Here is an 8,864-nt window from a genome sequence, read left to right as displayed (position 1 = left end):
TCCATCTCGGTCCAATTAGGGTAGCGGAGGATGTCCCTTTGCCCGTAGAGGAAGTATGATCCATTGGTACAGTGAAGTCGGTAGTACTGCTGTTCCATGGTGAGATTTGCAGATCCAATGCGCTGGTAGTTCCGGTCCCGTATGAAAAGTTCCCAGTATTGGGTCCCACTGAGCCTTGGGACCAAGGAGTGACGAAGGAGGGTTCGGGATTCCGGGAGGCAAAAGTTGAAGTCGCCCACTCGGTCCGGGTTCTGGTTGCCTCCAAGGTCTGCAGTATGGTAGTCAAGAAAGCGATAGTCCGTCTGCAGACCGGAGCACTGGTCTGATAAAGGCATGGTAGGTGGGGCAAAGAGGAGGAGGATGAATAAGTGAAGGGTAGGTTCCATGTCCAGTTCACGAGTGTTTGGCCTGCGTAGGGGTTGTTTAACAGAAGGAAAAATAAGTGGTTGTTGGGTGCCAGAGACGGGAGTTGTCAGACTAGTCAGAGGAGAACAAGCTGTCAAACCGTGGCGGAGAAGAACGAGCGGCTGAGAGCTGTCAAACAGGAGCTGTCAAAACGTGGCGGAGAAGAACGAGCGGCTGAGAGCTGTCAAACAGGAGCTGTCAAAAACGTGGCGGAGAAGAACGAGCGGTTGACAGCTGTCAAACAGGAGCTGTCAAAACGTGGCGGAGAAGAACGAGCGGTTGACAGCTGTCAAACAGGAGCTGTCAAAACGTGGCGGAGAAGAACGAGCGGTTGACAGCTGTCAAACAGGAGCTGTCAAAACGTGGCGGAGAAGAACGAGCGGTTGACAGCTGTCAAACAGGAGCTGTCAAAACGTGGCGGAGAAGAACGAGCGGTTGACAGCTGTCAAACAGGAGCTGTGCGTCGGCAGGAAGCAGGAACGAAGAGAAGCGAAGCGATGGCTGGAAGCAGGAACGAAGAGAAGCGAAGCGATGGCAGGAAGCAGGAACGAAGCGAAGCGAAGCGATGGCAGGAAGCAGGAACGAAGCGAAGCGAAGCGATGGCAGGAAGCAGGAACGAAGCGAAGCGAAGCGATGGCAGGAAGCAGGAACGAAGCGAAGCGAAGCGATGGCAGGAAGCAGGAACGAAGCGAAGCGAAGCGATGGCAGGAAGCAGGAACGAAGCGAAGCGAAGCGATGGCAGGAAGCAGGAACGAAGCGAAGCGAAGCGATGGCAGGAAGCAGGAACGAAGCGAAGCGAAGCGATGGCAGGAAGCAGGAACGAAGCGAAGCGAAGCGATGGCAGGAAGCAGGAACGAAGCGAAGCGAAGCGATGGCAGGAAGCAGGAACGAAGCGAAGCGAAGCGATGGCAGGAAGCAGGAACGAAGCGAAGCGAAGCGATGGCAGGAAGCAGGAACGAAGCGAAGCGAAGCGATGGCAGGAAACAGGAACGATGGCGTCGTCGAGGGGGTATCACTGGCGTTTCAGGCGCAGCTTGATTGCGGTGGGGTCTGGGACAATTTCCGAAGTCCAATTGTCCCACAAAGGCGTAGCGGCAAGGTCTTCCTCAGGTCCGGTCTGTAGAGCCCGATCTTGGCCCCGATCGTCAGGTCCGGTCTGTAGAGCCCGATCTTGGCCCCGATCGTCAGGTCCGGTCTGTAGAGCCCGATCTTGGCCCCGATCGTCAGGTCCGGTCTGTAGAGCCCGATCTTGGCCCCGATCCGGGTCCGGAGTTGGGAGCAAGGGAGGCGGGTCAGGCTCGTTGTCCTCTAGGTCAGCAGCTGGGAGGGTTGGAGGTTTGTCAAAGGTACAGTCCTCCCCCTCCCCGTCCCCAGAGTCTGACGGTGGCTCGGCTTTCTTGCACCTGGTGTGGTGCACCCAGGAGCTCTTCTCCCCTATTTTTAAAGCGGTAGGTGAGGTGAGGAGAATTTGAAAGGGTCCCTCCCAGGAGGGTTGAAGTGTCTGCTTGTGGTAAACTTTCACTAAGATCCAATCCCCTGGATGGAAGGAATGGGCCGGAACATCTATAGGCAGATTCTGACCCTCTACAGCAGCGTAGGCATGGAGTCGCCGTAATTGCTTCTGGAGTTGGACGACATATGCCGTGAGTTCCGCTTCCCCGGTATCCAACTCAGCAAGCGGGAATTGTGTGGTATAGACTGGTGGCGGTCTCCCGAATAGGAGCTCGTATGGGGATAGTTTTAGAGCTCTTGTGGGAGCACATCTAATGTTATGTAGAACTAGAGGTAGTGCGTTCACCCATTTCAGCCCCGTTTCACTGCAGAGTTTTCCAAGTTGCAACTTGACTTCTTGGTTTATACGCTCTACTTGGCCAGAAGACTGAGGGTGGTAAGGGGTGTGTAGTTCCCACTTAATTCCGAGTGCCTGGGCAACATGTTGGGCCACCTCTGCAGTGAAATGGGTTCCTTGATCGCTGTCCAATTTACGGGGGATCCCATATCTAGGTATAATTTCGTGGATGAGAGTTCTAGCGACTACAGAGGCCGTCGCCCGTCGGGTAGGAAATCCCTCTACCCAATGGGAGAACTTGTCTACAATGATTAATGCGTGCTTGAATCCCTGGCATGGTGGTAGATCGATGAAGTCTAATTGCAGGGTCTCAAAGGGGACGAAAGCCCACGGTCTAGCTCCTGGGGGCCGTTTAGGTTCCCGTTTCGGGTTAAAGTTTTGGCAAGTGATACAATTCTTGGTAGCTGCTGCGGCCGCGGCTGCAGTCCCCGGCGCATAGCAGTACCTTTGTATGAAGTCCGTTATCTTTCCCTTTCCCCAGTGGGTCTGTTGGTGAAGTGTCCTTGCGAACTTAGGCGTCCAAGCCTTGGGTAGAACTATTCTACCATCCGGCAAAGTCCAAATCCCGTCGATTTCGGACGCACCGATAGAGATCCACTTTGCCAGTTCTTCATCAGTTATGGCCTGATAGATATCTTTCAGGTTTAAATCAGCTGGGAGTTGGATGCACTGAAAGTCCATTCCCTCTGAGGGAGGTTGGAGTGCAGCCATTTGGGCCGCTCTATCCGCCCGGCTATTCCCTTTGGAGATGGGATCCCTCCCTCTCGTGTGCGCTTTGCAGTGAACAACAGCTATTGCCTCGGGTAGGTGGATAGCATTCAGGAGCCTCTCTACCAGGGCAGCGTGCGATATTTGGGAACCCGCCGCTGTCAAGAAGCCCCTTTGGAGCCAGATTTGCCCCGTGGTGTGCACCAATCCGAAGCAATACTTGCTGTCTGTGTAGATGGTGGCCCGTTTGCCTTCACTAATTTCACAGGCCCTGATGAGGGCTACAAGTTCAGCCGCTTGGGCACTATACTGCGGACTTATTGGGTTGGCTTCTATTATTTCAAAATCCGTGACCACTGCATACCCCGACTTCCTTTCCCCGTCTACAATTTTGGAGCTGCCATCGGTATACAGAATTAAGTCCGGATTTGGCAGGGGAAGATGATCTAAATCTTCTCGGGGTTTCTCTGCCTGACGGACTATCTGGGCGCAATCATGGTGTGGGGTGCCATCATCTGGTAGTGGTAAGAGGGTGGCAGGATTGAGGGAGGTAACTCGTTTGATAGTTACATTCGAAGGGGTCAGAAGTAAGGCCTCATAGCGGTTTAGTCGCGAGTTTGAGAAGTGGTGCGAACCCTTCATTGTTAGGAGAATGGACACCGCGTGCGGAACATGTATGGTGATTTCATGTCCTAATACAGTTTCCTGAGCTTTCTCAAGGAGTGCGGCTGTTGCAGCTATAGCACGGAGACAGTTGACAGTTCCCTTAGCTGTGTTATCCAGCTGAAGACTGTAGTAGGCTACTGGTCTTTCCCTATCACGAAAGGGTTGTGTGAGGACCCCTGATGCAACTCCCATTTGTTCGTGGACATAGAGATTGAAAGGGATACGGTAGTCTGGGAGTCCCAAAGCGGGAGCTGAGCGGAGTTCCCGTTTTATTCGTTCAAAGGAGGCATAGGCTTCCTCATTCCATTGGAGTTTATCGGGGTGGTCCTGTCGGGTCATGGCTGTCAGGGGCTTGGTGAGTTCAGCATAACCCGCTATCCATGATCGGCAAAATCCAGCCATCCCTAGGAACCCCCTGAGCTGTCTTTTCGTTTGAGGTAATGGGATTTTTGTGACTGCCTCAATCCTGTCAGTAGCTAGGCTTCTAGTGCCAACCCCCAGGATGTGGCCTAGGTATTTCACCTCTTGTTTGCAGAATTGCAATTTCTTAGGTGACACCTTGTGTCCCTTATGTGCCAATTCCATGAGCAGGTACTTGGTGTCCAATCTGCATGCTTCCTCACTAGTAGAACACAATAAAATATCATCTACGTATAAGAGATAGGTGGATCCCCCAGGAAGGTTCACATCCTGCAGATCTTGGTGGAGGACCGCAGAGAAGATTGCGGGTGATTCAACATATCCCTGGGGTAGCCGAGTCCAGGTTAGTTGACCCGGTCCCCATGTAAACGCAAATAAGAACTGACTTTCTGGGGCCACCGGGATGCTAAAAAAAGCTGAGCACAAATCCGCTGCACTATACCAGGTCGTGTCGGGCGGGATGGCGTTCAGGAGCGAGTTCGGGTTGCCTACGACGGGGTGGCGAGGGATCACGAACTGGTTCACCAAGCGGAGGTCCTGAACAAAGCGATAACGGACAGGTGCGCCTTCCCCTCCCGGTTTTTTGATTGGGAGTACCGGGGTGTTACAAGGGGAGGCGGTGTGCACCAGTATTCCTTGGTCTAGAAAGTCCTGTATCATTGGCGTGAGGCCGTCTATAGCCTCTTTAGGGAGCGGGTATTGCTTTGTGCAGGGGAAAGGTACGTCAGTGCGGTAGGTAATTCTGACAGGTGTAGCTGACTTTAGGAGTCCGACCGAGGTAGATTCGGTGCCCCAGAGCCAAGGGGGCATTTCTAGCTCGAGTTCAAGGGGTAAGTCCGGGAATTGGTGGCCCATTTTCGCCTCCTCCACGATGCCTTGGAAGGCTAGGAGGGACTCTTCAGGGAGGTGTAGATAAATCCCTTCCTTATTACACTGAATGGTAGCTCTCAACTTGCAGAGAAGGTCCCTGCCTAACATGTTAACCGGGCTGTTAGTCAAAAGGAAGGTATGTTCTGCCAGCAGGGGTCCCAACCTTACTTTAGCTGGCTCAGAAAGGGGACAGGTTCGGGGTATCCCATCTAATCCAAACACTTTGCGAGTTTCCCTTCCCGGTTTGAGGTGACTGTCCGACAAGGTAGAAAAGGTGGCTCCCGTGTCCAGCAGGCAATCATAGGATTGTCCGTCTATGTTAAGGGTACAGACTGGGTCCTCAGGTGATAAGGCGAGGACCGGGCAAAGTGCGGAGGCTTGAGTGGGATACCCGGCTGATTGTCAATAATTCTGCCCTCCGGGTAGCAAGGATTGGGTTGAAGGAGCTGGATTAGGCTGGTACGAGCTTCCATACTGTGGAGCCTGTGTCTGATACCCTGAGAGGGGCCGGGGGTTGGTGGCCTGAACGTTTTGTCGGTTTCCAGAATTAGGGGGGTACCGCTGTCCTGAGGACATAGGTCCGGGTGCCGGTTGGTGTGGGAAGGTGCTGGTAGGGGGGTTTCCGTAGGGAACTTGTGACGGGTAGTAACCCGAGCCAGAGAGGTACGGACAGAACTTTTTGATGTGGCTTTCTTCCCCGCAATTGTAGCACCCCCCTGTGTTGGGTCCCCACGGCCTGGGAATTACGGTGGTGCGCCTCCTCTACCTCTTCCCCGGGCCATGCCTCTTCCCCGGAACCCCCTAGGTTCCATGTTGAGGGCCAATACCTTCTCCTCCTCAGCTGACCCTTCTCGCTTGGTTTTCTCATCTCGTGAGTTGAAAATGGTCTTTGCAATGGACAGAATTTCGCCAATGGGCTTTCCATCATATCCTATCTGGAGGTTCAGGGCCTTCCTTATGTCTGGGGTGGCCTGGTCCTTGAAGAATCCTTTAACTATAATTTCATGCTCGGGACTTTCTGGGTTTATTCCACCCCATGTTTTTATCGCAGTTGTTAGTCTACTGAAATAGTCGGAGGGGTGTTCGTTTTGTCCTTGCTGGACCGCTTGGACCTTGGTCCAATTGACTACCCGTTTCCCGGCCGCCCGGATCCCTTCTAGGATTGCCCTGGTGAAAACCTCTAGACACCAGGTATGATCTGGATTGTTATAATTCCATGAGGGGTCATTTCGCAGCACGGTGGCTGTGAGAGGTGCGACGCCTCCGGGTCGGTTAGGTTGAAAGTCAGGGAGATTCAAGGCTTCACCTGCCTTGGCTAAGATGTCTGCCTTCTCAGCCTCGTTAAAGAGGGAGTTCAGGAGTACCTGAACATCTGCCCAGGTAGGGTTATATGAAGAGAAGATGGCGCTGACTTGCCGGTGGCATTTATCGGGGTCATCTCTCAGGGAAGGCATCAAATTAGACCAGGTAACAAGATCAGTGGTGGCGAATGGTCGGTGAGCGTACACCATCCTAGGTGGACCGTCAGGGGCGGAAGGAGGGATGGGTAACTCTCGTAGGGGCATCTGTGCGTCCCCTTGGCTGCTAGGACCGGCCCCATCATTTACTGACGTTAGCTTGGACTTTGCCTTTAACTCTTTCTTAGTCTTTTCCCTTTGCGCCAAGGTCGAAGCCCTGGCTGTTCTTCCTTGCCCTTCGCTGCCACTCATTCCATCATCAATTTCACCCTCACTGCTAGTATCTTCTGAGGTGGCCGTTGGGTAGTAAAAGGGCAAAAGGGACTGATCGAAGGAGTCGCTGTCATCTGCTGGGTCCTCATAAGGAGGGGGTGGCGGCAGATTCCTTTGGGACCTAGGTCGGCGGGCTTTGGATTTCAAGACCGCTAGGTGTCTCGGATTTCCTCGTCCTGAGCAATCCGGGACCGTTCTCTCGGCGGCTTCAAAGAGACTTAAATATTGCAGCTGCCGGGGCTTTTCTTCCCTTAAGTGCTTCTTTAAAATCTTAATTCGATCCACGTTAAAGGATCCCTCCGGTGGCCAACGGAGTTCAGGTCTTGTAGTCGTAGTTAACTTTGGCCAGGAAGCCTGACAGAGGTCTTCCAATTTTCGCTTTGAAAGGGTTGCATGTCCTGGAAGTTGACTCCAGCGGGCTAGCACGAATTCAAGGGGAGAGTCGGGGTCCCGCTGGGATAGAGAAGGCGTCCTCGAAGCCTTCTTCCCAGAGGGAGTCCGCTCTGGCTTCGAAGCACAAGTGCCCATTTTAAAGGGTTTTCTGGTGAAAGAAAGGAGGACGGATAAAGGGTAAGGGCTGGGTCACTCTAACGTCTAGATTTTTAACAGGAAACAATCTATCCTATCAAGTTATACTTTTCCCAAAACTCCTGCGGGTTTTCCTTCCCACTCTGCCGTGTCCCCCTAGGCTTCCGCTAGGCTCTTCCCTCCTGGCAACCTCCTACCTATCTCTACAATCTGAAGAAAGAAGAGAGTCCTACTGAACGCCCGCGAGATGCGGTGCCAGATCGGGTGCTCTCCGGATAGAGTTTGCGATCCGGAATACCCCCCTTGCTTTCAGAAGCGAGTTCACGCACGACACGCGTGTTACGTGACTCGACTGGTGCGGCTGGGGTAGAGACAGTGCAGGAAGGCTCCAACCAGGTGGTTGGAGGGTGGAAAAAGAGCTCTGGCCCCTTGCTTTCGCTGGAGATCGTGCCCCAACGGTGCGGCTGGTCAGAGTCCCCCACTCTCACCTGGTCCCTTGCTTTCACTGGAGATCGCGCTCCAGCGGGGCGGCTGACCAGCTGAGGGGGGTTCGAGGAAACAGGGATAGAGCTCAGGACTCCCGTTCGAGTCGAGCGCGGCACTCGGTCCGAAGAGAAAGGCAGAAGGTAAGATAGGTAAGAGGGCAGAGGATTCAGTTGCCAGGAGATACCACCCGCTTCCCACCAGTGCACTGGATTTAACCTTATACTCACACACCTCCTCCTGAGAAGATCCCGGGATCGATGAGGTTGTCCGGCCGGTCCCTGGTTTTGCTCCCTGGCTGGGTCCTTCGGGGACCTGTAGATTACCGCCCGGTTGGTGGCTGGAGGTCCGGAAGATCCCCACAGGCAAAAGGTGCCTGATGCCGGCTTGAAGACCTCAGGGCCCCCGGTCAGCAACTCGGGAGAACCGCAGGTCCCTGTTCGGGCGCCAAATGTTAGGGCAAAATCTGGGTGCAAAGCAGCCGGACACCCAGCACGTCAGGCGAGGGCCTGCGGTGATTGCGGACAGCAAAGGAAGGAGGCCAGCCAGAGGTAGAAGCAAAAACACCAAGGTTTATTGCTGCGCAGCAGGTTCAATGCAGAGAATGAACCCCGAACAAAAGGTTACAACAACTTTTAAAGGTTCTCAACATTTCCCATAGAACACTGCAGAAAGTGTCATACATACATCATTGATACATCATGGACACGTCACGAAAGGGGAAGGTACAGAACACATTTCCATATGGGTAAACAAGTTTTATGGCCAAGGGGTTGACAGACGACCCCTTGATGGGTTACTCGATGGCCCAGGCATTGAAATCTCCAGGAAGATGAGTATTGGTGGATGTTCCAGATATGCACAGACAGGAGGTAACAAAGGAACCCTAGAGGGGAGGATATTCAGGGATTATACCTGATGGGTTTGTGTACAAGGTGGAGGGGACATTTTCCTGTGTACGTGACTCCGCGCTTTGGGGATTATGTCGGAGCCTGGGGTCTTGGAAAGGCCTTGGTGTCTGTATCAAAATATCGTTGGTTCCGAAGGAATCCATGTTTGCAGTGATTTTATATGATTTAATAAAGATTCTTGAGTTCCCCTATCTGGACTTGCTGTCTCGTTCATTGCCTGGGTAGCTTGGATACTTTGTAGCAAGTTCTAATTGGATTACCAGCTTCCGAAGGTTCGAAGAACTGTCAGTGATT

This window comes from Zootoca vivipara, chromosome 3 (assembly GCF_963506605.1).
Source record: "Zootoca vivipara chromosome 3, rZooViv1.1, whole genome shotgun sequence".
NCBI lineage: Eukaryota > Metazoa > Chordata > Lepidosauria > Squamata > Lacertidae > Zootoca > Zootoca vivipara.
Note: the sequence above shows the minus strand (reverse complement) of the source record.